The sequence below is a fragment of the Cavia porcellus genome, unplaced genomic scaffold, assembly GCF_034190915.1.
Source record: "Cavia porcellus strain 051 isolate PalLab524CR breed Dunkin Hartley unplaced genomic scaffold, mCavPor4.1 scaffold_13, whole genome shotgun sequence".
NCBI lineage: Eukaryota > Metazoa > Chordata > Mammalia > Rodentia > Caviidae > Cavia > Cavia porcellus.
This window is the reverse complement of record NW_026947496.1, coordinates 10,895,584-10,922,901: the sequence shown is the minus strand read 5'-3', so window position 1 is coordinate 10,922,901 and position 27,318 is coordinate 10,895,584. Positions and strand designations below refer to the sequence as shown.

The window sequence follows — 27,318 nt, the reverse complement described above, 5'->3', positions numbered from 1 at the left end:
GACTTTCCTTTGCTTGGCTCTGTAAGATCCGAGTTGGCAGTGGCTGTAGTGTGTATGTCTTGTGGGGCCAGGGAGACAGAGAGAGACAGAGACAAAGAGAGACCAGGAGAGACAAGGCAGGGAGGGAGAGAGGGAGACAGAGACTGACAGAATGACCAGACAGACCCAGAGAAAGGAGAGAGGAGGAGTGAAAAGGAGAAGGAAAGAGACAGACATGGAGAGAGACTGAGAGAGACTGAGAGAGACAGAGAATGAGAAACAGAGACAGAGGCAGAGAGAAAGGGAGGCAGAGACAGAGATGTGTGCCTGTGTGTGTACACACGACAGCTCGGCACTGGCCGTCCAGGGCCTCTTTGCTTCTGTCCACTTGGCTTCTTTTCTGGCTCCTCCCGATGGCGGCCCCTGCTCTCCTCCCACTCGCCCTTGCTGGGAGCGCTTCCTGGCTTCCTGCCGGAATGGGATGGCAATGGCCATGGTGCCTGTGCTCCGCCTGGTGCTGGAGGTGGAAACCAGGACCTCGTGTGGCAGCCAAGTGTCCCACCGCAGCCTACACCCCAGCCCTGTTCATTTTTATTGTTTGAGAGGCCAGACTTGAATTGGGGATCCTCCTTCCTCAGCCTGTCGTGCAGCTGGGATCACAGGTGTGCACCAGCTCTGTCACCTGTGGTCGAGGGTTTGCTCTTTAACATTTGCCCAGCTGTGCCCTGGGCGCCCTTTCAGCAAGCAGACCCTGGGCTGCCCAATTCCACGGGTGTAGCAAGGCGGATTCGGGGCCTAGAAAATCAGCAGCTGCCCTGCTGCAGCCTCGGCTCCCGCGCTGTGAATGAACAAGGTGAGCTGCGGCCGGCTCCTGTGCCTCTTCTCTACCTACCTAGTATCTGGCTATGCACAGATGTGTGTGTGTGCTTGTGTAGATGAGTACATGCAGACGTGCTTGGTGAGAGGATGGTAGCCATTACTGATTTCCTGTTAGCTTGTTTCAAAGCCCTGTACTGCTTTCATTGTCTTGTTTGATTTTATTCTATTTTGTTTGGTTGGATTTTATTATGTCTGGTGGTATGGGCAATTATTTAGGAGATAGCAAGAGGCATTGTGGTGGCCATTATTGATTTCCTTTTACCTTGTTTTGAAGTACTGTAGCACGTCCATTGTTTAGTTTTGATTGACTCTATTCTTTTATTTCATTTGGTTTTATTCTCTTAAAACAAAGACAAAAGCCATCAGTCCAAGATAGTTTTATGTTGCAATTTAATCTCCTCTCTGAATTAGCAGACAGCACTATGCCTACCTGACGGAGCTGCTGTGTTCTGGTGCTTAGCTCAAGCCGGGTCCACAGAAAGGCTCGGTAAACATTGGTTGGGGAAAAAAATCAGAAAGGTTAACACTGTTCATTTTATCTAATTGAATTTTCTTGGTTCATCAACTTTTAATAAGAAGATAAAGTAGTTATTAAATTAACATTTTGTTCCCTTAAATATTTGAAATACTTCTGCTTCCCCTCTTTTTAATTTGAGCCATCTGTAATAAAATTTTGCTGAGTAAAATAAACGTCCGCTGAGTCTAAATGAAATAATTGGAAATTTGGAGGAAGTGGTCTGAATTAATGAGTTTGTACTGAGTCAGTATAATTATGGAATGTTAGAGCCAGAGAAGTCTTAATTTACACTCGTGCTAATGAGGCTCTCCTGGGTCAGCGCTGCACGGGGAGGGAAGAATAGGAGGCGGCTCCGCGGGCTGTGTGGAAGGGCAGCCAGGCAGGCAGCGCGGGGCCTGCTCTCAGACACCTCGGGACTCACCAGCCAGCTGCATCCTCCGAGCCAGCGTGTGCTGCTCACGGAGCTGGGGCCGCCGCAGAGACCCGGCCATGCCTGTGGCTGACCTGTCCTTACCCCCACCTGTTTTCTCTATTTGCCTGAGGCTTCTGTCAGGGCTACTAAGTGGTGCTGATCTCCGCAGGTGTTACGGTTTAGTTCCACAAGGTCCTCCAAAGTCTCGGGGCTTTGGAAGGTGACAACCACAGAGGCACCACATTCAGCCGTGGATTCATCCACAGCACAGCTCCGAGCTGAATGGGATGGTAGGAGTGGAGTCTGGGAGGAAGGGCCAGGTCACCGGCAAGGTTTACAGAGTCCCCCGCCCAGCTCCTCCTGTCCCTCTCTACTTCCTGGCCACTGTGAAGTGAGGCGCTTTCCTCCACCAGGCCCTGCCTGTCTTGCAGTTAGAGAACCGCGGACTGAATCCTCTAAAACCCATGAGCCAAACTAAATTTCTCCTTTAAGTTGTGGGTGCTGGGTGCTGGGGACTGTGTCCCACTGATGAAGAAAATGACCAGGACAGTAGGTGACAGATCCAGATCCCCACAAGGAAAAGATGCTCCTTCTTCAGACTGGTACTCTCCTTCCCAGTGAGTAGATTTCACACTGTGTATTAATTTCTAGTTGCTAATACAAAATACCCGACACCAACTAGGTAAGGGAGGAAAGGTTTATTTAGTTCACAGTTCAAGGAGATTCTAGTCCACAGTTGGCTGAATCCAAGGCAGGGCAGCATGGCAGAGGGGCATCACAGAGGAGAATCAGTCCATGGCGAGGCAGGCAGCAGGCAGCAAGCCACAGCACTGTGAGGGGCAGAAATGAGAGCCTTCCCTTTGTCCCTTTATATATTCCACCCAGGCTCTAAGCAATGTGGATCAGACACCCTTAACCCCAGCATGACACCCCAATCGGCCACCTTCAAACCCCCTGCCTATGACTCCCTGAGGCGTTGGGGGACATCCAGATACAAGCCATGACACTGTCTTCTCCCTGCCTACCCATGAGCTGCCCTGGGCAGCACCTCATCCCTCAGCCAGGATGCCAAGAGGATGCTGGCCATCTTCTCAGCAGGCCTGTGACAGGGTAAGACCACAGCACTGGAAGCTCCTCTGAAGCGAGCAGTCAGGAGGGTTTTGCCTAGGAGCCGCCAAAGGCCACGGTGCTGGGATCAGGACAGACGGCCTGTCTCGCTACCTTGTTTCTTTTACCCACTCTGCACATTTGGGCTAAGCTTGCAAAGCCTGGAGTAACAGACCCACCTGGTCTGTGGGATGGAAGACATAAACAGCGCACAGGCACTGCTTTTTGCCTGTGTGTGTGTGCTTTTTTGTTTTTGTTGTTTTCTGGTGCTGGGGATCAAACCAGGAGCTCAGACAAACTAGGCAAGCACACTCCCCTCAGCTTCAGACCCAGCCTGCCTGCGTCTCTAGTCACCCACTCAGAATCCAAATTCAAGGTCTGCTCCACTAGAACTCTGTGTCCTGGCCACTCCTCTGGTCACTGACACACAATATCCAACACCCACACCTTAAAGGAGGAGAGGCATAGTTTGGCTCTCAGGTTGTAGAGGGTCCATGGTCAGCTGGTTGCAGGGCAGGAAGAACATGGGGAGGTCTGTTGCAAGAGAGCTGCTCACCTCATGGTGGCCAGGAAGCAGACAGAGAGAAGGGGCTGGGGAGGACATAAACCCTTCTAAGTCAAACCCCCAGTGAGCCCCCTCTTCTGAACAGACCCCATCTCTAACAGCAAGTTTACTGCAGCACCCCTGTGCTGTTTTTTTAAAATTGTTTTCTTTAATGTAAATGAGTAATTGCTTTAAAATAAATACTCTGTATAGCTGGGGCAGCAGCTTACATCTGTACTTTTAGGTACAGAGAAGGCTGAGGCAGGAGGGTTGCAAGTTCAAGGGAAGTCCCGGGCAACATGGACTTTATTTCAAAATAAAATTAAAAGGGCTGAGGATGTGGTACCGTGCCCTCTGGCATAAACACACATTGCAAGGGAACCTGGTACAAAGCCTATCAGAAGTTAATATTCATGAGAAGCTGTTACTGTTTTTATCTTAGAAGTTTCAAGGAAGTAAATGTAGTGTGTTTACTGACTGGTATTTACTGAGAACCAGGTTTGTGTCAGGCATTTTTAAGCCCGAGGAATCCAGCAGTGAAGAGATACTATGTTCATCAGCTTTGTGGTTTCCAAGGTAGTGATCCATGGCCACGTGACCCTGTTTGGTGGGCCGCGGAAGCTCTGGGCATTGTGCCACACGGTGGAGGAAGCCACTCACCTCATGCAGGATGGGAAGCAAGACACAGGAAGGACCTGGGGTCCTAACGTTCCTGTCCAGGACAACGAATGAATCCCCTCAGTGACCGGAAACTCCCTAAGTCCCACCTCTTACAGGCTCCAGCACCTCGCCCACAGTGCCAAGCTGGGGACTCAGGCTTTGGGTCTTCAGGAAACATTCTAGATCCAAACTAAATCAGGCACATTCCTTGTTCTTGTGAAATTGAAATGGCTGTTTTACCAATTTTTATTAGTGCATATTTGCAGTACATAATGAGCACATTGTTATGGCTGTGTCTAGATGTCCCCCAAAGCCTCATGCCCTCATGGGGCTTTTTGGAGCTGGAGTATGATGTTGGGTTTAAAAGCGTGAGATTGCTAAATCAGTTCACTGACTGGTCAGGCACCATCCTAAGCCTGGGAGTCTGGATGAGATAAAAGAGACAGAAAGAGGCTTCTTTGCTTGTTGCTGGTGCGTCTTCTGCTGCCCTGGATGGTTGTCCCTCTGCATGTGCCACCCCGCATTAGGTGCAGCCCATTGTGGACTGAAACCTCTACAAACTGTGAGCTAAATAAACCTTTCTTCCTTTAACTTTGGGTGTTGGGTATTTTGTGTCAGTAACAAGTGAACAGTAAGACACCTTCCTTGGTACATGTGCACAGCACATCTTAATTCCTTGATTCATCTTTCCTCCTCTCCCTCCCTCTTCCCATTTGAACCCCTTCCCACAAGAAAGAGTGTCTTACAAGAAAGGGTAAGGTATTACTTACCCTTTATTTTGCTCTTCATTTGTATTTTTCATATAAGAGATATTAAATAATATTTAACTCCCTGTGTCCGACTTATCTCATTTAACATCATGATCTCGAATGGCATCCATTTCCTACAAATGACAAGTTTATCTTTAGGACAGAGTAGCACTCCACAGTATGTGAACACCACATTTTCTTTATCCATTCATCTGTGGATGGACACACAGGCTGCTTCCAAAGTTTAGCTCTTGTGAGTTGTGTTGCTATAAACATGGGTGTGCATTATTACTGTAATATATTTTTTGTTTTTTTTTTTTTTTTGAGACAGGGTGTCACTATGTAGTACAGGCTGGCTTTAAATTCATGATAATCTTCTGCCTCAGCCTCCCAAATACCAAGAGTACGGGCCTGTACCACCACACCCAGTGACATTTTAACTCTTTCATGAAGATACCTACAAGGTGAAAAGCTGGGTTGAATGGAATTTCTATGTTTAGCTTTTTGTGGAATCTCTATACTAATTTTCACACCAAAATACATTCCCACCAAAATATAGAAGGCTCCTCTCTTCCCCCAAGTCTGTCACCTTTTTTTGCTATTTAAATTTTTTATGATAGCCATTCTTTTTGGAGTAAGGTGGAATCTGTTTTAATTTACACTTCTCTAGTGGCCAGCAGTGTGGAACCTTTCATGTATTCACTGTGCATTTGTACTTCTAGGTAAGGAGTGGAAGGAGGGCCAAATGCAAGTCTGAAGTTCCTACATCAACTTTTCTAGTTAAGTATGAGCGAGAGCACTTACACAGCCAGACAGCAATTGGAACACTGAAGATGGTAATTTAACTCCAACTTACAGCCCGCTGTGCCCTAATGGTGTTTTAATAATTAATGGCCTTGACGGCCACCTCTTCCTTCTCCCTTCTCATTTTCTCTGACTAAAAAGGAAAGACAAAAATCTCCTGACCAGGAACTAACGGCAGACATCATAATTAGTTTGCCTTTTCACTTCCATAAGCCCAGGGATGTGCGGTGAGGCCCTGAGCTGTTAGTTTCCGCCACAGAAGAGCTCATGGAGACCTCGGCCAGTATCCTTTCGGATTTCTGGTCTCCAGACAGGGTGAAAGACCCTGCCCTTCTCCCAGCTCTGACTTTTTCTCACACAGATTCACCCCTGCTCACAGAACATTTCCTCTAAAACAACTCCACTAAAACCCCAAAGTTCAGGTTAAGAAGAGCAAGCACCTTCCTGCTGCTCTGGGGACCAGGTCATGCCTGCCATGCAGCCTCAGCAGAGCTAAGAACACGGCAAACGCAGCTCAGCATCGCACACTTCTGCCCCAGCCTGATGATGCCTCGGGAGCCTCTGCTTCCCACCACATCAAACCCCAGCTTGTCAGCAACAGCCAAGGACCACATCAGTCCTCCAACTATTTGTACTGAGCCCAGGAGGCAGCCCATGGCCTGGAGGGTGACCGAGTAACTTCCTTTCAAGTTCATTTCACTGCATTGGAAATGCAACATGGATTTCTACCTCTGAGCTTCGCCCAGCCCTGTATTCCAAAATGTCTCTAATACGCTACTGCCTGAGCTGAGGCCTCTCCCCAACTTAAGCATCTCTCTGTGTAACTGGTAGATGCAAAGCCCCACTGCACACTGACTACTCCAACTAAGATGGTAGCATCACCCTTTGTGTTAGGTGCAGGGCAGTTTCGCTGAAGAAAGATGCTTCTGTGTAGGGAGCTGTGGAAGCTGGAGATTGATTACATGTTAAAGCAAGGCCAGCCCTGATAACAGAGCCCAAAGCAAGTCACCTAAACCAGCTGTTCCAGCTTCAGGAAGGCAGGGGGCCCAGGCCAGCCAGGCAAACAAGTTGCTGGGCAGTGGGTTGAAATTGATATCCTCAGTGATTTCCTACTGTTTATTTCTTTCTGTAAATCTGTATAACTTGTACCCTTACTCTGCTTTTTTTTCTCCTTAAATAAAATTAAAAAAAAAAAGAAATTGACATCCTCCTTCTGAGTGTATAACAGGCGTTCTACAGTGGTTGAGCAGGTCCTTCCCTCCCATCAGGAGAGTAAGGGCTGCACCTGACCCCAGCTTTTGCCGCTTCATTTTGTCATCCTTTCACAGTCCTTCACCCCAGGAAGCTCAAGAGCTGCGTGGGTCGTGGCACTTCCAAGCCTCCGTCCCTGAATAATGAGCCAGCAGTCAGACTCCATGAGAAGCCACCCCTGTGGTCGGTGGTCTAGTGGACAAAGAACAACCCATTGCACCATGGTGCCGTGCAGGGGTGCAGCTTCCTCCCTGTGTCGTAGACTGGTTGTTGAACTGAGTCTCAGAATAGCACACTCATTGTAAGATGAAATTGACATTTGTTCATACCAATAAATTTGCACTATGGTAACAGCTTTTTATAAAAGTGTATTTGCTTTAGCATGTTAAGCTATCTTCAGATTCACAGTGATAATGATGTGAGCTATCAGAGGCCAGTGGGTGACTCTAGCTTACTGACCTATCATACAAGGCCACGTAAAGCCCTCAGCCAGCTATTTCACATCAGCCAGGTCAGGTGAGGCTCCCGGGGCCCAGAGGAGTCGTGGCACTGCCTCGGAAACATGCAGGCACTGATGCATCACTGGCTGGCTTTCCTTATTGAGATTCTGGGTGTACAAATCACGTGGCTTGGTTATTTTTGAAAGGTCATCTAGAAGGTGTAAGGTACGCTTATCCCATTTTTAAAGACTGTCATCCAAAATTTTAAAATGTTAGAAGGTTTAGAATATGCTTGTGAATTGCCATCTAAAATATATTATTTAAAAATATTTTTTAAATTTTATTTAAAGAAAAAAAACCAAAACAGTAAAAGAGTACAAGTAATACAGAATTTAAAAAAAAATAAACAGTAAGAAATCACTAGTTAATAGATTACATATTGTCATCTTAGATTTAAAAATATTTTTAAGAAATGTGGGCTCATTGCAAATACATCTATAGACCCCTCAGGTTTAGAGATGCTGGCACAGTTCGTTTCTGCAGAGAAAAATACAAACTCCATCTGTTCCTCCCAGGACCTGAATGTTCCCATGAGACACAGATTGGCTCCCCAATATTTGTTTTTTTGTACAGGGAATCAATCTTAGGATAACCTCGCACTTGCCAGGCAGGTATTGTGCCCCTGAGCTAAATCCCCAGCCCAAGGTCCCCCAATCTTGAGGGCATGGTTATATTAACACGTGTCATAATCACTAGTCATCAACCTTTCTGAAAGGTCCTTTCTGCAGGACATGTTTAATATTTAAAAGAGCATATAAAATATTGTCCTTGCTTTCTGATAGTAATTGATGAAGTTTTATTATAGGGAAATTATCAAAACAGAAATCACAAAGACTAGAAGACTGACAAAAGCCAGTTAAAAACCAATACTAAACAAATACATCCAACTGAGCAAAATGAATATCTCTACAGGGTTTTGAAAAAGAGAAACTGACAATCTGATTCTAAATGTAGGAGATACGAAGGGCCAAGAAAAACCAACATGTTATTAAAGAGCAGAATAAAAGAAGCTACATTTTAGAAAGAGAGACTCACTACAGAGTGACAGGAACTGAGGCAGTACTGTTTGAACAGGCACAGAAAGTAGACCAACGGAACAGACCAGCCCCAGAGCAGAGCAGCCTACGTGGGCATGGGGGCTGTGGCAAAGGGCGTCCTAACAAACACACATTTAGAGCCAGGTGTGGCAGCACAGCCAGCACTCTGGGAAGCTGGGGGAAAGGACTGAAAGTTCAAGCCAAGCCTGGATGACTTTGCAAGACCTGTTTCAGGGTAAAAAAGTAAGAAAAGGGCCAGAGAAATAGCTCAGCATGACGGTCCTGGGTTTACTCCCCAGCACCCACCCCCAAAAGATACTAGCATTTAAAAGCTAACAGCACTGGAGAAGGGAAGAAAAGTGGCGGCTTGCTAGGAAGCTGGAGAACCTCTCCGTGGAAAACAGCCCAGATGCTAGACTCTAACAACATGGAAAGGGCCAGATGATTGGAGAACGATTCTCACTAACCCAGGAGGAAACTGAAAGAAAAATAAGATTAGGAAGAGGAAGGAAAAGTGCGGGTGGAGGGCTGAAGCCAGACACGCTCACTGAGACCTGTTCCGTGCTGTCCTGGGCGCACCATGGAGACAGATGATTCAAGGTGGTGCCAAAGCCGCGGCTGCTGATAACGGGAGTTGGTGAGTCCCGGGCCCTGGGCGGAGGACACGGCGCAGTGTGGAGTGGAGCCAAGGTAGAGAGCTCTATCAGCTCTCAGTGAGTGCTGGAAATTGGGTCTGCACCATGGGAGGCTGACTGGAAGACATCTTGGGACAGGGCAGAGCCTGGCACCGTGGTGGCATCAGTCAACCATCCCTGGCCCAGAGAGGATTGGTGGGAGCAACTTGGGCTGAACCACGCCGCATGTCGGGAACCAATAGCCAGGGATGAAATTGTTTCCAACCTGTGACATCCGCCACAGCACAGGGTAAAGTGCTGAAGGCAGTCGCAGGTTGACTGCCTCAGAGGGGAGGTGTCAACCTGCAGCATCCCTGTGCACCACCTCAGATATCAGCAAGCTGGAGAGAGCAGCAAGCCCCCAGCCAGCACACTTTAGAAAAACCATAAGAAATACAGAGATGGCCTGAGACCTCCTCCACACACCTGTCTGAAAGAAACCAGAAACATGACAAGAGCAAACGATAACACAAAACCTCCAGCTGCTGACCCTGGGAATATGAGCCCAGGGGAGGTAAGTACAGAAGAGAACCAGTCCAGCAATCATGCAGTGTTAGCCACAACAGCAGACATAAAGAAATACATTCATGACTTCATAGATGAACTTAAAACTGAAATTCTAACCCAAGTGAGACAAGAAATAAAAAGGTTAATTAAAGAAATGCTAAGCCCCTCTCAAGAAAACACAGAGGGAAGAAGGGAGGAACCCAGAAAAGGAAGAGAAACCTTTGGTGAAGAATATAAACTAAATCTAGAATACATGAAACAGATCCAAAGACACTACCAGAAAACTAAAAACTCCATTGAAAGCTGGCAAAATGCCTTGACAGAAATAAAAGTTAGCCTTTCGAAACTTGAATTTTACAATGTGTGATTGTGAAAGAAAAGGCCTATTAAAAATAACAAGGAACCAAGAAATAACAATTCAAAGGCTAGAAGATGACAAGAGGATCTATAACTTAAGAATAAAAAATGTAAGCGAAGAAGCAGGAGTAACCACAAATGAATTACAAAGACTATTCACAGAAATAATTAAGGAAAACTCCCCAAGCATAGGAAAAAAATGATATCCAGATAAATGAGGCATACAGAACTCCAGCCAACTACAACCAAAACAGATCTACACCCAGACATATAATAATCAAGATCCCAGAAATCCAACACAAGAACAGAATATTAAAAATGGCCAGAGAAAAGAAGCAGATCACCTACAAAGGACAAATCATCAAAATAACAACAGACTTATCAACACAACTATTAACTCGAGAAGAGATGGGGGGGGGGATAGTCCAAGCCCTGAAAGAAAATAACCTCCAACCAAGATTAATGTACCCTGAAAATCTCTCTCTCAAAATTAATGGAGAAACAAGGTATTTCCAAGACAGAGGAACTATGAGAGTTCATGGCTACCAACCCAATCCTACAGAAAATACTGAAGGATATTCTAGAGAAAGAGAGAGAGAGAGAGAGAGAGAGAGAGAGAGAGAGAGAGAGAGAGAGAGAATACCAGGATTCCAGCAACAGTGGCAGAGAGGGGAGGACAGGGAGGACAGTGAAATGAAGGAGAAAAATGGACAAATAATAGCAGAAAAGTAGAATAGCAGAGTTAAGGCAAAGAAAGGCTATAATTTTTTTTTGTCTTTTTCCTTTTTATTGGTACCAGGGATCAAACTCACGACCGCCTGCTTGCAAGGCAGGTGCTTATGCCGCTGAGCTAAATCCCCAGCCCCTAATTTTTAACATAGATAGCCTAGATACTCTAACAAAAAGAAACACAGGCAGAGTAGATTAGGGGGCAGGATCCATCGAGATGCTCTGGATAGGAAATATACTCAACCTGAAAGAAGGTTAATAAAGTGAAAGTCAAAATGAGAAAACAGAGCTCTAAATGACAGGGAACCAGAGAGAAATAGGGACAGCTCGTCGAGCAGCCGCACATAGGTTGGAAAATTATGACACTTTTGTGCAGTGTAGAACTACAAAGCTAGAAGGAAAGAAAACCTTGTGGCTTTAGTAAGTAAAAGAGTACAGCTCAAGATCAAGCTCAGGGGTAAAAAGGCTCAGCACCACTCAGATAGATAACACAGTTGCCCCTTTAATCTAAAAACTAAAGGAGTAGTGGGACCCAAAATATACAAAGCATCCTGAGAAAGGGAAAGGTGAGGAATTGCCTAAAAAAGGAAGGCAGAGGACATTGTTAATAGTGTATCAGGATTTAAAAGCCACAGTAATCTTATTGTTCTGCTTAGTTTGATTTTATTTTGTTCAAGTCAGTCTACTCATACTAGATTTGAGTAGATGGATATCCCCAAAATAGCAAGCTATATCACGGTAACTATCCTTAATTTCCTATTAACTTAAACTGAAGCCTGGTATAACTTACATTGTCTTACTATGACTGATCTTATTTCAAGCTGGTTTGTTAAACTGCTGTTTTACCTTGACTGATCTTATTCGAATTTGGTATGCTTGATAATACTGACTCTAAGAGTAGAGGCAGCCACTCTGAAGATGACAAGATGTAATAACACACTCATTCCGGTTTGATGATATTAACTGCTCAATTTCCATTTTATTATTTACTTTTATATTTTTATCCTTTTAATTAAGGGAAAAATAAATTAAAAATAGGACATACTATAGTAACCCACTTTGATTTCCTACTAACTTGATTTGAAACCCTGCATTGCTCTCACCATCTTGTTTTGACTGATTTTCCTCTATTCTGTTTTGCTGGATAGTACCAAGTTCAAAAGTATAGGCAACAACTGTGAAGATAATAAGATTCATTATGACGCCCATTCTGGTTGACTATTATCTTCTTCTGAAGACCTGTAATGTCTCTAATGTTTTGGTTTTATTGGTTTTGTTCTTTATTGTTTTGTTCAATTTTATTATAACTGATGATATAGGCAATTATTTTTAAGATAGCAAGAGGCATCATGGTAACCATAGTTGATCACCTTGTATTATGTTTTTATATTATATATTAAGTCCATCCTTTTGATGTGACTGACTCTATTCTGTTATGTCACATTCGGTTTTAATCTCTTCAAAAAAAAGTAATAAGAACTGTGGGAATAATAAAACCCAAAATGTGTAATTGTCATTGTACAAAAGAGAGGAAAAGAAAGTGCTCTAAATGGTATAACTGCATGTATATTTAAGTGTATAAGATAGATAACCATCTGAGTTTTGTTGGATCATAGAACAGAACTGTTTGCAGTCTCACTGTTTGAATGTCCACTTACTATGCTTTAATTTTGTAACTTGAACAAATATTTCTAAGATAACAATATGTAATCTATTAACTAGTGACTTCCTACTGCTTTTTTTTTCTGGAATTCTGTATAACTTGTACCCTTTTTCTGCTTTTTTTTTTCTTTTTCTCCTTAAATAAAATTTTAAAAAAAAGTTAACAGCACTGGGTCATTGTGATAGCCGTATGCAAGAACAAACTTTTTTAAACTGGGAACTTAGCTTTTATTTGAAAACATTTCAATGCTTTTAAACATCTTTTGAGTAATATGAATTAACTGTATGTATATGGGATTCAGGGTGACATTTCAATGTATGTTGAAGCATACCTTATACTACCCACAAAAATCAGTGTCAGAAAGAATGTAGTTTTAAATATGAATATTAAATAAACTTTCATAAGACAAATGATATTGATGACCTTGAGTATGGGAAGATTTCTCAAGCAGATGGCAAAAAGCAGCAACCATAATGAGACCAATAAACTGGATTATATTTAAGAATTTCTGTTTATCAAAAGAAACCACTAAGAAAGTGAAGAGGCCAGCCAGCATGGGAGTAGATACATACGACACACATACCTGGCAAAGGACTCCCACCCAGAGTATGTAAAGAAGTCCTACAATTCAATAAGGGAAAGACAGAAAATCTAGTAGAAAAATGGGTATAGAACCTCAACTCTCGATTTATAAAAGGGATCCAAATAGCATCCTCTTTTTTTAGAATATCACATAGATTTATTTCAGATGTAACAATGCTAAAATTGAAAAGTTTAATTTTGAAGTGCACCAAGTAAACTTAATCCTTTAAGCATTTTTAAAGTTATTCCCTCCGAGAATGGAGGGGGCTTCTCTTTTCCACCACCACAAGCCGTAGCTTCCCACAGTTGTCCTTTTGAAGGACTTTTCAACTGATGAGAAAGCTGCTTTGGTGATATTTTAGGACTCTTTTCCCCCAATGAAAACTAATTTGGGCAAATTATATACTGCATACATTTCTCTACAGATTCTCTTCTGTAGACCTAAATGCAACAGATCATAGGGTACACTTTTAAGCTATTTGCCTCACAATACAAACCATTTAACTGACAGGCATGTAAATGTAGCTTCAACTCCTAATAAGACACTGCTTCCTGAACTGCGAAAATTAAAGACCAGCAATTCCAAGTGTTGGCAAGGATATGGAGCAGAGAGCTCCTGCAGCTGGGGGGAGTATACTGTGCTGAACGTTGTACACCAGATCTAAATATCAGCATATTTTAGGACCTGAATATTTCGACTCCTGAAATAACAGAAATGAAGGCACATGTACATCAAAAGACATAACCAGAAAGTGGGTAACATTATTTGGTATTTTAAAAAACACTTGAAAAAATCTAATAAAATAAAGCAGGAGTCTGTGTCGACTGCAGGTAGCCAGCACTAGCTAGTATCATCCAGCGACATCAGGATGCATAGCAGAGCTGCAGTTTGTAGGTTCGTCATTTCCACCTGAACGGAGCAAAGGAACCCCAGGCTGACTGGCACCCCTCCCTCACCTTCCTCCCCTCCCTCCACGTGGCCCAGGCTGGCCTCCAATGCCCAGGCTCACACACTGCACCAGGCTCAGCCTCCTGACAAGCTGGAAGACAGGCAGATGCTGACGCCTCCAGCTGGTGAACCATTACTTTATCAGCTTAAAAAATGCCCTTTAAAAAAAAAAATCTAAAAGCACTAAAAAGCAATAAATTTAATTTTATAAGGGAAAAAAATGTGTTCTTTCCAGGTCTTTTTGTGTTGTTTCCTTTTGAAACAGAGACTTATATTTCAGCTAAAATTTCTAAATACTTTTTATGCAATTCCTAAGGATATTCCAGTAATAGAGTGGGGTATATGGTTTTTTTCTATGAAAATTCTAGGTTTTATCTGTGAAATTTCCACTCATGAGTTTTTGTCTCATTAGGCTCTACAAATTATTTATCAGTTAAAGTGAGACTGTTCCAAGGGCCTGGGGCAGGGTGCACAGTTTTGTACCATGCTGGACTTGCCCAGACATCACTCAGCAGAGTGAGCCCAGGCCGTGGCCCCCGGTGGATGGGCTGATCCTGTCCTGTGATCTGAGAGCAGCAGAGGAGCCCACTCGCTGCTTGCTCTTAAATCTTGGAAACTTTTATCCCAGGTTGTTGTTAAACACAAATTTCTAGGACAGAAAGCTGCTGCCACCCAAAGTCCTTCCAGGGCCATTTCGGGGACAGAGCAGGTGACTTGGTGCTCTGGAGAGATGTCACTGCTGGGCCTGTGGGAAGAGGAAAAGGAAGCTGGCATCCCCAGGACCTCCCTGTGCCCCTTCTGGTCTCCTTCTGCGTGGCTGTGACATCACTCAAAAGATGCACATCTCGGGGCTGGGGATGTAGCTCAGCGGCATAAGCGCCTGCCTTGCAAGCGCGTGGTCATGAGTTCAATCCCCTGTACTGATAAAAAAAAAAAAGATGCACCTGCTCCCCACTGCTTGGGAATTTCCCTATGGAATTTATTTTTTCTTTTCCCTCCTCCTCCCTCCAAGGTTTTGCTCTATAGTTCAGTCTGGTCTTGGACTCATGGCGAGCCTCCAGCTTCAGCCTCCTGAGTGCTGGGATTAAGCATGCACCACCATGACCAGCTCCCCGTTAATACTCAATCCCACGTTTCTCCTCAGCTCTCAGTCTTCACAGAGGTAATTTCAGGGGAGAGGCCAGTTCCGAACCGCAGCGTTCCTTACAGTTCTCTTCTACTAGGGGGGTGTTGCCAACAGCCCGGGACTGTGTCCCATGGCGATGACAAATGAAAGTGCCTAGAGAAGAGGTAGGGTACAAATTCATCTAAAGGGGTAAAGGCAAGAAAGTAAAGGTACAAAGGGAAGGCGGTCGAGCCCCTCCAGGGGCCCAGAGTAGACACCCACAAGGGCTCTTTGTCCAGAGGCTCCTAAGGGACTTGGAGGGGGCTCAGGCCGTTGTGGAAGCGTCATCACCTGCACCCTAAGAGGAGACTAAGAGCGCTGCCAAACATCTGCTTCCTTGTACCTCCTGTGGACCTCAGTCGCAGATATGAAGAAAAAAAAACTGAGCGTGTACCAGAAATGGCTTTCACTGTTGAAAATGTCCCCTTTGCATTTTGGTTAATTTTTTTAAGTTAAAAAGGAATGTTTAATCGTGGTTGGTTACTACACAGGTCCATAGCCTGGAGGCTCCCGTTGGACTCCTCATCGCTGTGTAACCCGGAGCTCTGGTGGACACTCCGAATCTCTTTCCTCTTCCTCTGTCCAGTGGGGAGGAGCTGCTGGCGCACTGCGGGCCAGAGCCCCGGGAGCAATCTACTTCCAGCTTGCGAGCACAGCCGGGAACTCACCTGAGCACCGCGTTATTCATTTCCTCCCATGGTGAGCGGATCTGTCTCAGGCTGCATCCGCCCCTCTCTGCTGCCCAGCGCCGCGAAGGGAAGGCCGGGTCTCCACTGCTGAGCCTGCAAGGCTGCCTCCCCGGGCGGGCCTCTGCTCAGCGTGTGCAGCCTCCGCGCCTCGGACCCCAGTGACGCCTCAGTCACAGCAGGGCAGGAGCTGCAGCATTTCTGGGGGTTCCTCGTGGGCCCTGCTTCTTCCCACAGCTCAGCAGTGGGTTCCCCAACGGAGATCTGGAGCAGCTATTTTGCAAACGTTTTTAGCTTCTGATAAAACCGGCCCACTTGTTTAGGAAGCTATGCTTTATGTTTTTGGATAAATTGTAATGACTGCTCATCTTAATTATTAAACACCATAAGGAAGGATAAAGTACAAATGGCCAAACATTTGCAAATATATATTACGAACAGATTGGTAAAAAAACAACATCTTAGTAAAATGTCAAAAAAAAATGGGTAGTTTAAAAAAATACAGAAGTCTAACAAAAACATGAAAAGACTTTAAACACCACTCATAGTAAAAGCAAAAAATATAAAAGCATACTTTTTTCAGTATCAGTTTGGGACATTAAAACTCAAAATTCTGCACGTCAGAAAGGCGCCGGGAGGGCCTCCCCGCTGCTGGGTGTGGTGGGCGCAGCCACAGGAAGCGACCGGGAGGTCCGTCTGGCCCTGCACGGTGACAGCTTGGAATCCGCGCACCCACTCTCCCCCGTGACGATTCCCCCGGCTCACTCATCCTAGCGTAACCGGACAGACCCCGCAGGACAGTGGCCCAGGCTGTTCAGGGCAGCGTCCTTGAGTCCTCCCCACCGTCCCTGCAGAGCCGTCCGCCCACCCTCGTTCCAGTGCATGACTCACAGGGCTCGCGCGTGGCCTTGGAGCAAGTGTGTCCCTCCGAGAGCGGCCACGAGGACACGCCACCTGTCCTGGATCCTCTGAGCATACAGGTCCAGGGACAGAGGGCCTGTGCTTTCCTTCAGGAGCGAATGGTCGCCGGCCTGCCACGGCTGCTGTGGAACTCTGCAGACGTGGCCTTCCAGGTGGCACTAGTGGGCAAAGACTGGACAGGAATAGGGATCCTCCTTCTCATTTCTCAGCCACCTTCATGGAAGCTTCCAGTTCTCCGGAACGGCAGCCTCATCCCTCCATCCCTTTAGAGCTTGGGCCTGGCATCCACCTGGGGTGCCTGAAGTGACCACCGAAGGGTCGGCTTGGTCACGATTCATGGTGTCTCCTCCAGCAAGTGTCATCAGATGGTCATTTAAGGAGCACCCCATAGTTGTGTTGTAGATTTGCTTGCAAGCAGTATTTGGAAATAAATGCAGATGTTCCACTTTAACTTACGTGTTACCTCATGGTAAATGACTCCAAATAACCATCTAAGACCTCAGCAAATTAGTGCAGCCCAACCTGGCGTGACAGGGATTACACACATGACATAGTAAACAGGTTAGGCACACAAGCGCCTGCCTGGCAAGCACGAAGTCGTGAGTTCGATCCCCGGTATAAAAAAAAAAGAAAGCAGTAAACATGTTAGTAAAGTCATAGTCACTGTTACTGTAAATCAGCTTAGACTAGACAACTGGAAATGAGCACACTTGAGCCCCAAATCCTTAGGCTACAGGGATAACAGAACCAACAGATTCCAGAGAACCAAGCCTTTGTAGCAGCCGAATTAACCTTCACCCTATTCTGCACACAAAGAGAAAGCAGCATTTATTTCACTATATGGACACTGTGCTAATGCAGACCCTGTGCTAATTATTAATTATTCTGCACTCTACGGTTATGATAAATATATACACTGTCATTGGCTAGTGAAGATAAGGCCCGGAAAGGACCCGTCCTAGAGCCCACCACCTTCAGGGTCCGCAGTGCATGAGCCCTGTAACTGCACACAGCTCAGAGCTGGCTTTTTCCTCCTTGTCTGCTTTCTTACTCTCATCCTGCAGTGAACAGCACTCGCCCTGCCTCACTTCAGAATAGGAAAAATGGGCAAGCTACGCAGGCCCAGGAAGTGAAAGGCCAGCACCTCCCAAGAACCGGCCATGCGGGGACTGGGAGGAACCCACCAAGAAGCCAACCGGCCAGGCTTTCTGGCGAGCTGTGCCCCGCGTCCACTTTGCAGGCCTGGGGCTGTCAGTGTGAACATGTTGGATGACAGTATGCAGAGTGGCAAATATGGGGGTTTCCTTCTGTATTGCTTTTGGGATCCAATATTGTTCTCACTGTTTGGTTCTGATTGCTTTTGTTTTATTCAGTATTCCATGTTGATTGGTTTTAATTGGCTTGATTTTGCTATTTCTGCTGGAATGGACAACTATTGTGAAGATAACTATGGTGGATATTGTTGTTTTCCTATTTATAAAAAGGAATAGAAAATATTAAGACGGGGCAGCTAAATCCTCACTGCCACTTGCCTTACGCTGATCCCATTACAGGTTCTGCTGGGCATCAGTGCTGTCCTGAGCCACACTGAAAGAGCACAGTGACCACTGCTGTGGTCCAGCTGACTGGCAGTAGCTTTTAGGGAAATTTCATTTCCTTCAGAGACCAGAATAAGAGAAGAAAAGTGCTTTTAAATCTATGCTAGTCTTCGAGGGCATCTTAAAATTCTAATCTTAATAGATCTTAAAACAACAGAATGTGTTCTTTTAAATTTGTTCCTGTTAAGCCAGATGGCTATTACACTAGCACAGCTGAGTCAAATGGAATTTCTAGTTTTAGTTTTTTGAGGAATTTCCATAGTTGTTACTCTAGTTTACACTCCCACTGACAATGGAGGGTTTTTGTTGTTGTTTTGGTCCTTTTGAAACAAGGTTTCACTATGCAGTTCAAGCTGGCCTTACGCTCACTTTGTAGCCCAGGGTGGTCTCAAATTTGTAATGATCCTCCTGCCTTGGCCTCAGAAGGGCTAGGATTACAGGCGTGCACCACCATGCCCAGTAATGTAGCCCTCTGTAGTGTAAAGTGGGATCTCAATGTCTTTTCAATTTGCATTTCTCTAAAGGCCAGAGATGTTGAGCATTTCTTCATGTGTTTGTAGCCATTTGCATTTCTCATCCTGAGAAGTATCTATCCATTTCAGTTGTTCATTTATATTGGGCCTTTCATCTGGGGGGAGCATCTAACTTTAGGTTCTTTATTTAGCCCAAATCAGAGGTGGTGAACCTATGGCACGTGTGTCACAGCTGTTTATATCACCAAAATCTCTAAATCATCACTGGTCTAGATTTTAATTCTCTCTCTGAGGCATAGCTGACCAAGTATTTTTCCAATTCTGTAGCTTAGCTCTTCACTCTGTGGTTGTTTCTTTTGCCCTGCAGATGTTTTTAATTTGATATAATCTCATTTGTTGATTCCTGACATTATTTATTGTACAACTAGGGTTCTGTTCAGAAAGGTTTTGTTTTGTTTTGTTTTGGTATCAGGGATCAAATTCAGGACACTACGCTTGCCAGGCAGGCGCTGTGCCGCTGAGCCACATCCTGGTGTTTAGAATGTTCTTGCCTATGCCTATGTTTCAAGAGGTTTACCCGCTTTATCTTACACCAGATTTACAGTTCCTAACACTTATATTTCTGATTTTATTTTAGTAGATGGTGAGAGATATGGGTCTAAACTCAGTCCTCTGCATATGGATTGCCAGTTTCCCCAGTGACATTTATTAAAGGGGGTCTCTTTCCTCCAGTATGTGTTTTTGGGCTCTCTGTGAACGATCGGATGGCTAAGCATGGCTTGGATTGCACCTGCACCCTCTATGCAGTCCCCCTGGTCCATGTCTGTTTTTGTGCAGTGCCATGTAGTTTCCATCTCCGTAGCTTTCTAATGTAACTTGGAGTCCGGGATTGTGACGCCTCCTCCTTTGTTCTTGCTGTCTAGGATTGCTTTTGTTATTCTAGGTCTCTTTGGGTTCCATAAGTTATTAGGACTGCTTTTTCTAGTTCTATGGAAAATGCTGTTGGCATTTTGACTAAGAGTGCATTAAATCTGTGTATCAGTTTTGGTAGGGTGTCATTCAGACAATATTGGTTCTGCCTGTCCAGGAACAGGGGATAGCTTTCCCTTTTCTAATGTCCTCTACCATCTCCTTTGTCAGAATACTGTAGTTTTCACTGCAGAGTTGTTCTTTTACTTCTTTCATTAGGTTAATTCCCAAGTGTTTAACTTTTCATGGTGCTATTATGATACTTTCCTAATTTCTGTCTCATACTAGTTTATCAAAGAATGCTATTAATTTTGTGTTGATTTTGTATCCTGATACAGTGACAAATTTGATTATTAATTCTAGGAGTCTTTGATGCAATGATTTAGGTCTCCTACATAAAGGGTCATGCCATCTGCAAGTAATGGTAACTGATTTCTTTCTGTCCTATACATCTCCCTTTCTTTTCCTCTTGCCTGACTGGTCTAATGTTTTGAGTGCTGTACTGGTCAAGAGTGGTGAGGGTGGGCTTCTTTGTCTTGCTTATGATGTTAGAGGGAACGTTTTCAGTTTTTCTTCACTTACTATGACATTTGTCATAAGCGGCTTCCATCAGTTTGAGATAGGATCCTTCAATATTCATTTTCTTCAGGGTTTTTAATGTGAATAGATGAATTTTCTCAAATGCCATTCTGCATTTGCTGAGAGGATTATGTGGTTTTTATCCTTGCTTCTGTTTGTGTGATGTACTATGATCACTGATTTGTGTAGGTTGACCCACTCTTACTGCTCTGGGTTGAAGCCACTTGGTCATGATATATGATCGTATTAATGATTTTTTCCATTTTGTTTGCCAGTATCCTGCTGAGGACTCCTGCATTTATGTCATTAAAGAGATTGGCCTGTTCTTTTTCACACAGTCCTTGTCTGGTTTTAGAATCAAGGTAATGCTAGTTTCCAGGAATGAATTTGGCAGTATTCCCATTCAATTTCATTAAAGAGTTTGAGGAGTGTTGGCATTAGATCTTCCTCGAAGTTCTTATAAGTGGTGAATCCACTGGGTCCTGGGCTTTTCTTTTTTTTTTTTTTCTTTTGCTTTTTTCCGGTACCGGGGATCGAACTCATGACCGCCTGCTTACAAAACAGGTGCTTATGCCGCTGAGCTAAATCCCCAGCCCCCCTGGGCTTTTCTTAGGTTTTTATTACAGCCTCAGTTTCACTGCCTGTTATTGAACCGTTCAGGCTTTTTACATCTTCTTTATTCCATTTTGGTAATTTATGTGTTTAGGAATCTGTCCATTTCTTTTAGAATCTGCAATTTATTAGAGTTCAGGTTTGTGGATTACTAATAATCTTTTGGATTTAAGCACTGCCCATCATGATTTTGTCTTTTTCATTTCTAACTGAATTGGCATGAGTACTTTCTTTCCTTCTTTTCAGTTTTATTGGGTTCAGTCCTTGTTTAGGCTCCAAGCAGAGGTGCCATGACGGAGGTGGATCACAGAGGTCAACTGTTCACCCTACGGCAGTCAGCAGGCAGGACAGAGAGGAGTCCAGGACAGGGACACACCTTTTCCAGGTCCCGCGTATGTCCCACCTCAACCAGGTGCCATCTTCTAGCAGCTTTCATTCAGCAAGGGAAGAACCCGCTGATTGTTCCCATGACTCAGTCTCCTTCTGGAAACCCCACCTCTAACACACCAGAATTTGGCAGGATATTTTAGATCTAAACCCTGTAGCCTGTTACATATCAAAAAAGTTAAATATTACATGTTTGCCCAAAATTCTAACTCAGTATCTCAGAATAACAGCACTGTCTTGTTTTCAAGGGGGACATATTTACTCCTGGTATCATCAGGCCTATTTTAATATTCCACAGCAATTATTCTGATTCTTACTTTGGTTCTAACCTTTTTGCCACATTTTGGGAAGAGGCCACAATTTTGAGTCTTTGTGAAGCAACCTGCTCCAGCAGAGCCCTCTCCTCACAATGATGCCCAACAAGCTCCGGAAACCTAAAGTCCTGCTCTGCACACCGAACGCCTTCGGTGCTCGTGACCCTGGGGGAATCAGACATACCATGCGCAGCAGAGGTTGGTTTGGGTAAAGAGAGCAGCAGGCCCTGCAGGTGAGACTACAAGGTTTCAACTCAGTAGCAAACATTTGACGTTTATTTGAGAAACCACTTGCAACTAGTCCACCAAGAAATGCTGGTTTAAAGCTGTGGCTTTTGGCATTAAGTACACACCGTAATCACCTGGAAAGCTTTAAAAATGTGGATGCCTGGGTCCCATTCCAGGGATTCTGATTTAATTGGTCAGTTCCAGCTTGAGGTTTGGGGGTGGTGGTTAAAGGTATCCAGATGAATCCAATATGCAGACAGGGCTGAGTCAACTCGAGAGCACGTTAGTGATAGGTGGTTTCCATGTGTGCTATGGGGAGTCGCCCCACTGCAACATCTCAATTTGGGGTTCTAGGAAACAGCTTCGCTCAGTTAAAATCAAAGGACTCTTTCAAGTTGAACCCAGCTGCTGGGTTAAATTGCGGCAGGAGGAAATGTCTTCTTAGAAGTTCTATTTTCATGTCACCTGCTTTCAGAGTAAGGTTGTTTCAGGCACAGTATGAAAAATCACAAATAGCCTACAAATACCAAAAAAGAATGAAAATAATCTACAAACATATGGAGTGCATTACACATAGTTTTAAATTTTTCCTATTAGACATGAAAAATAGATTGCTAGGACCTTGGTTCCTAAACTCAGCCCTCAGCCATTTCCCTAAATTAGTCCAAGTCTTGCTGACGTTCTGTAGCAGGGATTTTTCCCAAGAGTACTGGATGAAGCTTGAGGAGTACTGGATGGACATGAATCTCACAAGAATCCTGCTCTACTGCAGAGAGGCGACTGTCCACAAGCCAGAAGGACTAGGCGTGAGTAGCAGGCTAGTGAAGGTGTTCAGCACTGGAGTCTGGCAGAGGTGACGCTACTGAGTCCCCCCACTCGGTACGTGGGGCTTCAGATGTGACCAGCACAGTTATGGAAGCCTCCTCTACAGGAAAAGGCACGGCGATGCTGCCTGCCACGACAGCACTTCCTCAGCATTTCTGATGTCCATGCTCTTTGCAAACCGATTTGACAGCTTCTCTCATTGACAAGTAGAATGTTTCCCTCAAATTGGATCTGGGCGGGACTTATTTGCTTTGGCAGTAGATATGACTGTCAGTTGGTTGTGAGAGCTTCTTGGTTTTGTTCTTTTCTTTCAGAATCTCACCATCTCTGTGAGAACAAGCCCATGTTAGCCTACTGAAGCAAGAGATATTCCAGTGAGGAGAATCAAGGTGCCCCACTTGACAGCCATTAGATCACCTGGTAAATCAACAGCTAGACACACAGACACATACATATGCAAAGGAGGCCAGATGAGACAAGAATGGCCCAGCTGGGCCAAGGCAAAGTATGAGGGATGGTTTGTTATGCAGCAGTAGCAACTATGTACACTCATACACCCACTGCAGAAAGGACCCCAGCATCTGACATGTTCATTTCCAGATACCTGGCAAGCAGTAGGTACCCTGCAGGCACTTTTCTTTTCTAATCATTAAAAGCTGGATCTGTTGAGTAATACAGTAATGCACGTACACATGTATGCTTGTAACTGGCACTTTGCAGTATAACCTACATCATAGGAGAAACAGACAACCACACCCTGACCATGAAGCATCCAAAGCCTAACAGCAAAATAAAAAGTAGCTTTTAATTTATTCTCTCCAAACCTAAAAGCTGGAGGTTAAGGCTGTGAGCAGATCCAGAATGACCTTTCTCCCTGCCAGGGTCCCGCTGTCCTGCCTGCCTCACTCTGGGAATGGACCACACAGGAGCAGCAGGTGGGCAGCAGTGGGCCACCTGAGGAAATGTCATCATAGCTTCCTGCCCAGCTCCATAGGGTGACTTGTGTCTTCTCTTCTAGGCTGAGAACAGATGCTGGTAGGAAAGAATATCCCCCCCAACACTCTGACAGAGACATGAGCATTGGGGGTCCTTTCCACAGTGCCAGGTATCAGGGCCCCCTCCAGTGAGTCCCCAGTCTCCTGCCAAGTGTTACAGCATACAGTTGGGAGGGGGAGGAAAAGAAGAGAAAAAATAGAGGTACAGGCAAGGAGCTGGGAAGTTCTGCGTCCTGTTATCAGGGAAAGGCCACAAGTCACCCAGAACCTTGGAATTAACTCCATGAGTCCAGGTCAATGGGTGAAGGGCAGAGGGTGCTTCCAGGAACAGTAATGGCGACTACCGTGGGCCAGCAACAGCATGGCCCTTTGCAAGGACAAGGACAAGAACAAGGACAAGAAGGGGCAAGAAGGAAATTGTAGTTCCCCGGTGCCTGATGTCTCCAGCAGGTCTTATCTTACCTGTGAGTGCCACAGAAGTCATTAGCTCTAGGGCTTCCAGCTGTGACCAAAAAAGAACAGGAGTTTCTGTGTTTCAGTGTGGCTAAAGGGCAGGACAAGAACATCGTAGACATCTCCTAGACTCAATTTACAATCCGTGGTCCCCAAGCGCACGGTGTTGGGGCAGGGTGGTGGGGCCTTCACCTCCCTGAGGCTGGGGAGTCACAGCTCTCAGCACTCTTCTGTCAGGGCAGCAGCCACTACCAGGGCATGCAATGCGGCTGCCTTCACCTGAGACCGGAAGCACAAAATAGAGCACATTTAAAAGATTTCCCATCCCTTCAAGAGATGCTAACACTTCACTGATACTTTTACACTGATTACCCCTTAAAAACTGTTTATAGTCAGGCTAAATACAGACTAAATAATACAGGCTAAACTGGATTATAGTCAACTTCAGTTGTTTTCTTTAAGTGGTGAGAGAACATTCCATTTTACAGGTGTGGCTCATGACTGTTTTTATTAGACTTTGCTGCTCAAGTGGACCCCCACGCTTTTCAAAGCTCAGGATGCCTCCTCAAAAAGGCCAGAGGCCAGAAGTTTCCAAAATCTGAAATTTACAACTAACCTGTTATTTTAGGGAAGAGGGAAAAGGGGAAGGAAGGAACATTAAGATGTGGTATGTACAGGGACCAACTCTGTAAGATGAATGTAATCATTATGCTCTGCAAACGTGGACTGGTTAGAAAATCCCTGTCATCTTATTGTTTCTGTTCGTGAATAAATGATTCCATAAAGAGTTTTAGCCTGGCATAACTATGTTAGCCAACTTTCCAATCAGTGACTAATACCTGAGATACACAACCTGCAAGGAAGCAAGGCTTGTTTGGGCTCACAGCATCAGAGTTTTCCACTGTTCCCTTCCTGACGCCAGTGACCTGTGCTGTCTGTCACGGGATGACAATGGCCCAGCTGACGTGGACTAAGCATACTGGGAAATAACCGTTGTTTGGGGCAGGAGCGAGGTGGGGAGCGTGTACCTAAAAAAGGCAGTTGGGAAGCAGAGAGGGTGGAAGGGGCTGGTGGTCCCAACATCCCTCCAATGGCACAACACCGACCACCTCACCCCCCTACTAAAGTTTTCACACCTCCGAACACTGCAGGCCGGCAGCCAGGCCTTTAGCACACAGGCCTTTGCGGAGGGGACACTTCCATATGACCCACACTTTGATACCACTGAGTTTAAGGTTCAATATTAAATACCATATACTCATTTTGATACCATGCCTGGATTCAACATCATTTTGCACACAGGTAGCAGAATCAATGAGAAGACACTGTCCCTGTCCAAAGACCTTTACTTCAAAAAAACAAAACAAAACAAAACAAAAAACCCTGCTCAGATCGCTATTTAATATGAAAAAATTCCATCTATGAACTTAGACTATCCTTTAAAAACACCGAAGAGTTTGTACATTTGGGAAATCAATGAGCAGCTAGGACCTCCTCATAGCTATTTTAAAAATTACCCTGTAAAAATAAGTCACCAAGCACCAGCCTCAAGGCAGCCAGTGACCTGCACAATTCTATTGAAGGGTTGGCTGCAGGTCTCTGTGGTTTCATGTTCTCTTCCCTGGAAGCAGGAGAAAAGACCAAAAGTCTGAAACTCTCAGACTGCAGGACATTTCTTCCCCTCAGGTATCTGTATGTTTCTAACATCACAAACACCAACTATGGGACAGAGCTGTGAAGAGTACTTCCTATCCACAGGCTTGCTCATTATTGAAAAGTGGCACAATTTCAACAATCCGGTAATTTCCCAGTCCATTTAAGTGTACGTCAGGTAGGCCCCTGTCACACAGTGACAACGTCACCCATCACGGGTTGGAATGGCACTGCGTTTGCTGCGTTCGGAGCAGATGGGAGCCGAGATATTATGAAAGGAGCAAAACTCCTCGGGCGCAGCAAAGGAGTACCAGGCTGGGAGAGCTGGCTGCAGGGCTGAGGTCAGCCAGTCAGGCAACTTCCTGCTGCCGCCTGTCTGATAAGAGGCACCTTGCAGGGGGGAGGCCCGCGTGGATGGAAAAATGCTTTGACAGTTGCTCTGGAACATGACTGAATTCAAGAGGAATAAAAGAACTGAAGTAAGTATTTTAAGAAGCGTAAAACTTTTTCAGATGCACAAGAACATGTATAGGCTAGTCTAGCCGTTGGAAAACATTTGTCACGTACGTATATCTCATGCCTTCCCTCTTTGTGATTTTGATGGTACTAGAGACGCACCCCGGGCCCTTGTGCGTGCTAGGCAAGTGCTCTGCCACTGAGCTGCACCCCGGCCCATAGGTCACTTTCTTCATGGGTTAAGCCCAACACCCCTACCCTGCCACAAAAGGAGAAAACACAAAAATCTCTTGCTGACATCACTGAGAACTTTAGTACTAGAAAACTAGGATTCCACACTTTCTATTTTGTTTGTATTAACTTTACAAAAGTCACAAATGTCCTGTATTTCTAGTGTTCCACTTTTAAATTTTTTCACTGTGGTAAAAATGCATAGAACATAAAATCTACTGCCTTAACCATTTTTAAGTGTACAGTTAACAACTGTACAGTGTAGCAGTTTAACAACGTTCACATTATCTCATTTTCATCTGCAAAACTAAAATGATAACTATTTTGCATTTCTGAAAAAAAATTGAATATAAACTTCATTTCTTCAATTATTCATCAACAATAGCTGCAATGTGCCCAACGTGGGCAGAATACACTTCCGGGAAGCATGAGGAGATGGATATCACCAACGTCGTCCCCATGGGATGCTAAGTCCCCCAAAGGCAGGGACAGGGTGGGACTGCAGCGCTGTGCTTCCCGGTGCCTGCATGTGGCGGGCACTCAGAGCCAAGGCTGTTGACTGAATAAGCGAACATTTCCAGTAAGTAGGAAATGCAGGTGCTGCTTCTCCCTAAGGTTGTGTCCTCCGTGCTGCGGGCTTCCTGGAGCACGGGTGCCACCTGTGCTCCGCCTGTGCGGCAGCTGGTGACCCGCTCCCCAGCCCCCACTCTGGCTGTCAGGGGACCACCAAGGCCTGGGCCTCAACTGCACCTGCAGATTCTGGGATCTGTGGCCTGCTGCTCCGAGTTCCTCCTTCCCACCCTGCAGAGCCGCACCCCTCCCCTCCTGCTTAGTTCCTTTGCCCCCACCCCTCCATCATTCTTCCCCCACTCC

At 45.1% G+C, this 27,318-nt stretch overlaps 1 long non-coding RNA gene across 1 annotated transcript in view; it reads right to left on the bottom strand.

Annotated features, from left to right (window-relative positions):
• Positions 1–2,466: 2,466 nt before the first annotated feature.
• LOC134478483 (uncharacterized) overlaps positions 2,467–27,318 on the bottom strand; it is a 30,821-nt gene continuing 5,969 nt past the window's right edge. The window contains exons 2-3 of the long non-coding RNA XR_010051118.1: positions 4,869–4,981; positions 2,467–2,617 (exon numbers count right to left, since the gene is read on the bottom strand). This is a non-coding gene — a long non-coding RNA (uncharacterized LOC134478483). The remainder of the gene's footprint in view (positions 2,618–4,868; positions 4,982–27,318) is intronic.